We start from the raw sequence: 7,261 nt of genomic DNA, 5'->3' as shown, positions 1-7,261 counted from the left end.
GAGAGACTTCCTCCAAAGACAAGGTTACTGAAGAATAATACCGGAGAGTGATCTTCGTGTTCTACATACATATGCACCAGCATACATGTGTAACATAAACACACACACAAATATGAGGAAAGAAAACTTGTTCACATGCGTAATCATGTTTGTTAAGACCAGTGAAACCATGAAGTCTAGTCGGGTAGAAGGCAGACTTTCCATTTGGACTACAATTCCCCAAACACAAAGCTCTGCAGGCTGGGGCAAGAAGAGTCAATGAGGGGCCTGAGGCCTGAGCAGATCTGGGTGATCTTAGACACCTCATTAGACCTACCCAAGCTTTGACTATCTCGTCTGCAGAAAGGACATCGTGGCACTACTTCTAGAGAATGATGTATTTGTCTCAAACCCATGCTGGGTGTTAACCAGGTAACAAGCATGTGCTAGGGGCTCTGTGAATGTGATAAGGTCCAGACCCCTGGGAGTCCACCTCACCTACGCGCTGTGTGACTTTAGGATGGTTACTTAATTCTTCTGAGACTCAGTCCATCTTCTCTGAAGTGGAGATAAAGCAGCGAGTGAAATAAAGTACTTATGTGCCTGGCCTCTTGTAGGCACCCATCACACAGAAGCCGTTGATTTGGCACTAATAACTCTGCTGACATTTGGGCACACTTGGGGTAAACGTTAATACAGGAGTCACTGCCAGGGAGTCAATAGTAGCTAATATCTATGGAGGGTTTTTTTGTCTGCCAGGCATCCTTCCAAGTACTTTACAAATGCATTAAGCACCTTAACCACTCTGTGATATAATACACGATTACTGTCTCCTCCCCTTTTTTACAGAGGAGGCTATCTGGTAGAGAAAGATCAGCAACTTGCCCCATGGACAGGTCTTTAGGAACAGAGTCTTGAGTCAAACCCCAGCTTCCAGGTCCTTCATCTAGTCAAAAGCAGACCAAGATAGAAAGTAAGAAAAATATACGATAGGAAGAAGGTAAAAGATGCCCATCTCTGTTTTGTACCTCAGGAGATGCAGCTTCCATGTCCGAGGCTTCTTTCACGCCCTTCTGTAACAGGAGAAATGTGTTTGTCGTCACAGACTATGTCTTAAGTACAGACATAGTGGTCTCCAGGAAACACAAACAATGAATTGTTGCCGCATGCTGCTTATTTTCCCATACGAATGATGGCAAATGGGGAGTTGATTCTCCAAGCAAGGCTTCAGATTCAAGTAAATCAGTAATAACCTCCACAGTGTGCCAATGAAGTAAATATCAGGGTTAGGGAGATAACTCAGTGGGTAAAGGTGCTCGCTGTGCGGGACTCACAACCTGAGGGTGGATCCCAGAATCCACACATAAAATTCTGCAGTGCAAGCTCTGAATCTCAACATCCGCACAGGGAGACAGGAGTTCAGAACCAAGCCGAGAGCCGAGGGCAACCATCTAAAGTTCTCTGTCTCCGCATGCGTGTTGTGGTGTGTGTGTGGATAGCACAGCAAGGGTAGACCGCTAACATGCCCCAAACATATGACTGCTTCAGAGACACAGGCACATGCGAGTGCAGAGTAAGCAAGTCCCTAAACAAGACAGGTGTCTAGGATCTGAGTCCTGAGAATGTAGGGTGCTTTAGGCGGAACTTGTTGGCTGGCTAACGGCTTACAAAGCAGAAGTATTGTAAACCACTAGGACCTCCATGCTTTCCTTAAAACCAAGATTCTTCATCCAGCTTAGTCATTGCGTGCTAGCATTTAAAACACCACAAAGAACCCGTGGTTCTGAGCAGAGACGTTTCTTGAAATTTACATTTTTTTTCTGTTCTTTTTTTTTTTAATTTCACCTCCACCTTTCTTCCCTTATCTATGTGAAGTATGACTGGGTATCACAGGGCGCTGGGGATAGTTATCTGCTTGCTCCTCTGATGTCTTGCTAAGAGTATGCGTTTTAAGGCTACCCACCGAAGACCCACCTTCCTACTTAGGGCAACCCCGAGGCCCTGCTGCCCCTGAGAGACTGCAGGGAAGCTTGATGTACAAGACATCACTTCCATTAGTAAGTAGAAGAAGCCACTTAGAAAGCAAGAGAGAACCAAACATCAGGAAGCTCCAGAGGACAGCTGCCACTCAGCAGAACTTCCTTCTGGTCTTTCCCCAAGTGCTCTTCTTTACAAGGAAGAGATGCTAGTTGGTCCCTTGGTAAGAATGTGTGTGATTTTCATGCATCAGAAATTGACGATGGACTTGATATATGTAAATATATGTGTTAATAAAAATAGCTGTTAATAGCAGTGTGAGAATGGAGATAGAACCCCCCATAATTTTTTTTAATTTTTAATTTATTCTTTGAGAATTTCATACATGCAGTAAAGTATTTATCAAATTCACTCCCTCCTTCCCCAGTTCTCTTCCAGTTCCTCCCGGATCCTCATGTCTCCTGTCAATCTCATAACCCATGTGTGTATTCAAATCCCAAACTCATTAGAAAGGCACTGATGATTTGTAGCGTGCCCTGCAATCTCCCAGCAGATGGCGCTGTTGTATAAAAACAGTTCCGCAATTGGCTCAAAGATTTGCTATTCTAGAACTTCTGCTCAGTGGACAAAGCACAGGAATGCGTCAACAATAGCAAGGGCACCTCTTTCCACGTGGGGTGAGGGGCAGCTCTTCTACTAGGTAGCTATGCAGTCCTTCCCCAGGGTGATGTTTTCATCTCAGACACTAACTGGGCTCCATAGGTTGGCCTTGGAATCAGCAATAAGTTGGGGCCCTATGAGTCTCAGGAACTAGCTCTTTTCACATACTCCGTCTGCTGACAGGAACTATGAGAAATGGAGCCTCTATGAATAGTTGTTATCAGTCTGAAAATCCATTCTACCAATGTTGGGAGCAACTGAGAACAAAATGGGGTTGGGCTTCTGCTGCTATTAACCTAACAGTGCAGTAAGCTGAGCCCAGTACATTTTGCCAGTCTCAAAATGGAATTTGCTTCACTTCTGAAAGCAGGTGACCCAGTGGCCACGTTAAGGAACTGTAGGTGTCCTGGGCAGCCATCTCCACCGGAAGCGAGGACAGTGTTTGTGACTGAAGGGGCCGGTTGCTTCAGAGCGTCCATTCAGTGGCCACAGTAACTGACTCAGGTTTTCATATCCAGCGGGAGCCTGAGAATCCTGACTCAACACACTGACTTTACAGAGAGCATTTGGCTCCAGAGAGGGCGCTCCTTTTGTTTGCTTGTTTTAATAATTTAAGTTTACAGAAAATAATAATTATTTTAATTACAAATAAAAGTATCAAATTAATATAAAATTTTATAAAAAATATAGACTATTATTAATTTATTATTTTTATTATTAAAATAATTATTATTTTAATACTTTAAACTTAGAGCAAAGTTGTAAACTTTGTGTACAGAGCAAATCTCTGTATTTCCTTCACGCAGCCTCCCTAATGTTAACTAACACTTCCCACCAGCACAATATGTAAAGAAATTAAACGTGGCTACGAGACAGTTTACTGAAACTGCTAGATGGAATGCTCTCCCATGCTTTCCCTGGTGTTGCGATATCAAGGCTACTCCGAATGCTTTTTTATTACCTGTTTGTGATCTGTTCCACGGTTCCAGAGGCCTAAGTTGGCAGCAGGAAGAGGAGCCAGAGACAGAAGAGGCCGTAGAGACCGCAGCCTGGTCGGTGGTCTACGACGGTGGCCGCACTGCAAAAGTGGTCAGAAAGCAGCTGAAGAGCTGCCTAGAAACAGTGGATTAGAGGCGGTGGAGATGCTGGGAGAGGGCTCCTTGAGTTGCCAAGCCTTGAGGCAGAGGCCTGGAGCTGTAATTGTGGGCACTATTGGGGGCCGAGGGCCCCAGCACGCAGTTTAATAACTGGATCATTATTTGGTACAAGGAGGTGCAGCTGAGAACCAAAGACGGCAACACGTGCAGAGTGCTGAGCTGCGGACAGACAGAAAAGCCCGGGCGGTGAGCTCCACGCTGAGCGGCTGAGTTTCTGGCCCCTAAAACCTCTGCTTCTCACAAGGCTTGGAAGCTGTTGGCCCTGCCCGTCAGCCTTTGGGACTCGAGGTCCGAGGACTTCCGACGGCAGAAGAGCCTTCCTCTTGGTTTCTGGTTAGACAGTCTGCTGCTGGTAAGAAGCTCATTTGAACCAAAGTTGTTTCCCAAGTTCCATCCCAGGTATCACGCGGCTGGCTTCCTCTACTCTGGATTTCCTTAACGTTCTTGGCCTACTCCCTCTTAAAGACTTAATGATTTAGGGTAAAATGCCGCTCAATTTCAGTTTGTCTGGTATTTCCCCAAGTTGAGAAGCCAGTAAGCCCTCTGAGAAGGTGCTACTGTGGTCCGCAGTGTGTGAAAGGAAGCTGTGCCCGGGTTATTAGATGAGGTGTACCTACAGTTTTCTCAAAGAAATTACCCCAGTTTCCTACTAGTAGCTAAATTAGATATATGTGTGTATATATACATATGTTATATATAAGTATAAAATGTAACATATAAATAAGTTGTATATGAATATCATAAATATAAATGACTATATTTGCGTAGCTATTTTAGCACTGTGCAAATATCCTGCTGCCCTTCTAGCTTTCACCCACAGTATGCAGCAATGTCTGCTCCATCTTCACGGTTATTCTCTGTCCCTTTGCCCCCCATTCCTTCTGCACATGTTAGTGGCACTTCTCCCCATTTACTTACTGAATTTGTAATTTTTTTGGTTTTAAGAAATTTGTACATGTATATGATGACATATGATCTTATCTAACCTTCTTTCCTGCCTCTGGCTCCTCCTTTGAGTCCCTAAATTACTTATTTATGTTGCTGTAGACCCCACGGATATTTAATTTACCCTGTGGGTCGTCATCCCTTGTGATCCACATTCTTGCTCAGGATCACCGACCACTGGGAACTTTCTGGTGAGTCCTATGTTCTTTGACACAGCCCCATGTTTTGTGGGTACTCTCTTACCACCTGGCATGGATGTTCAAGATTCATTGTGCACTTTATCTGCCCCAATCTTGGACTCAACCTCTTCTCCAAGGAGAGCACAGTTTGTTTTTATCTGAGCATGATACTTTGATATCACTGAGACCCTAAACAAAATGCTGGGTGTGCTAATTGTACAGCTTCTGGGTACTCCCAGCAGAAGAAGGAACTTGTCCGTGTCTATGCATATGTGTTTATACATGTGTGTATATGTATGTATATATGTACCTATCCCACATACATATGTAAACAAGGGTATACCTCAAGCCCAGCACCACAGAGTCTACTCCCACCCCTTTCCTTGTTTGTAACATCTTTCTCTGACACTGAAAAACTTGCCTCCTCACCTACATTTGCTGATTGTTCAGGTCGATGCAATTCTACTATCCTGTTAGAATCTAAAGCACTAAAACTAGATTATAAAATTTCTATAGTGTTCCTTCATCCTTTATGTTACATTGGTGTGAGAAATTATCTGTATTCTGTCAATCATATTTTAATAAAACGCTGATTGGCCAGGCAGGCAGTATAGGCGGAAAAGCCAGACAGGAAGTAGAGGTGGAGCAAAGAGACTGGGAGTATTCTGGAAAGCAGGAAGCTCCCTCTCCAGTTCTGCCCAGACCACCAGAGAGGAAAGATGTAAGCTGCCCCGCTGGAAAAGGTACTGAGCCATGTGCTAACATAGATAAGGATAATGAGGTAACATAAGTTATAAGAGCTAATAAGAAGCCTGACCTAATGGGCCAATAAGTTTATAACCTTATGGAGTCCTGTGTGTGATTTTCCTTGGGAGTTCCGGTTGTGGGGTACTGGGCCGGACAGAAACCCCAACAAGTCAGCTGGCCCTCATGTTACATTACATCACCTGGGTACCCTGACCCTTTAAGAGACAAGCCCCACCCAGTCTCAACACATACACACACACACACACACACACACACACAATCTCCACCCCACCACATCTCACTCCTGCTTCCACCTAGGCAAGCAGATATCCTGCCTCCTCCAACCTGGGCTCTCCTCTCTCTCTCTTTCTGTGTGTGTGTGTGTGTGTGTGTGTGTGTGTCTGTCTGTCTGTCTGTCTGGTTCTCTCTCTGTCTTTCTCTCTCCTCTCTTTTCTTCCTCCTCTCCCCTACCCCTTTCCCTTTCCCCCTCCATAACCCACTGGATAAACTCTATACCCAAACTCTCTCTCTGCATGGTGTATCTCACCCGCCAAGGGGACCTGCCTTGGAAGACCCCTCGTGGGACCGCTGCCCCTCATGAGACTGGTCCCCCACTTTATCTTTGAAAAGAATAACACTTTAGCCTTGTGCAAGTCAAAATCATGTTTTCTAAATATACTTTAGGATTTTTTCTTCTGAGGAGTAGGAAGTACTACTGAGGTTCTAAGAGCCAAAGGCTACTCAGAGACACACATTCTCCTGTTGTCACCGCTTCCTATAAATAACCAATCTCTTCAGTGCGTTCTTGTTATTTTATATTTCTTTTGCACGAATAGATACACTTGTGTTTGATTATCTCTTTTTCACTTTCTTACACAAAAGGTAATAAATTCTTATCTATAGACATAACTAGAATGAACTATAAATAGACAACTTAACTATAAATAGACTTTAAAGTTTGGTTTTTAGACATATCAATACATGCTGATTAGTTCACAGACATCTTTCTTAAAAGCCTTTTATTTTTAGTTTACTGCTCTCACTAAAGCCCCTGACAGCCTGGTGAAAACTTTAACTGCCGCTCAGAATACTGCTTATTATATGAAATGAAACATAGAGGCTACAGAAGATATCATGTTTCAGAAATGCAGTTTTAAAATTACAGTCGTCTTGGTGTGCTACTACATGTAAATGAATTGTCACCGTTGTATGAAACACAGTCCTCAGACCCGGTGTCAGCTCCAATTACCGCATTCTAAGTTAGGGGTGAACATAAATGATATTTAGAGATATTTGCCACAACTGATACCAAAATGTGACACAGAAGCCCACAGTTCACATGGATCTGTACTGTGGTGCTTTACCACTGTGTAATAGTATTCAGCTCCGGCTGCTCTACATGGATTCTTAAATTGCTACCTCTGTTTTCATTTTTAAATCTGTGTGTGTGTGTGTGTGTGTGTGTGTCACACGTGTGTATGTATGTGTATGAGTGTATATGTGTGTGTATCACACATGTGTGTATGTATGTGTATGAATGTATATGTGTGTGTGTATCTGACATGTGTGTAGGTGCCCGTGCAGAGCCTCTGGAGCAAAGATATGGGAGGGTGTGGG

Source organism: Myodes glareolus, chromosome 11, assembly GCF_982192425.1.
Source record: "Myodes glareolus chromosome 11, mMyoGla1.1, whole genome shotgun sequence".
In the NCBI taxonomy this organism is placed as follows: Eukaryota; Metazoa; Chordata; class Mammalia; order Rodentia; family Cricetidae; genus Myodes; species Myodes glareolus.
The sequence above is the reverse complement of the archived record's forward strand: the minus strand, read 5'-3'. Positions refer to the sequence as shown.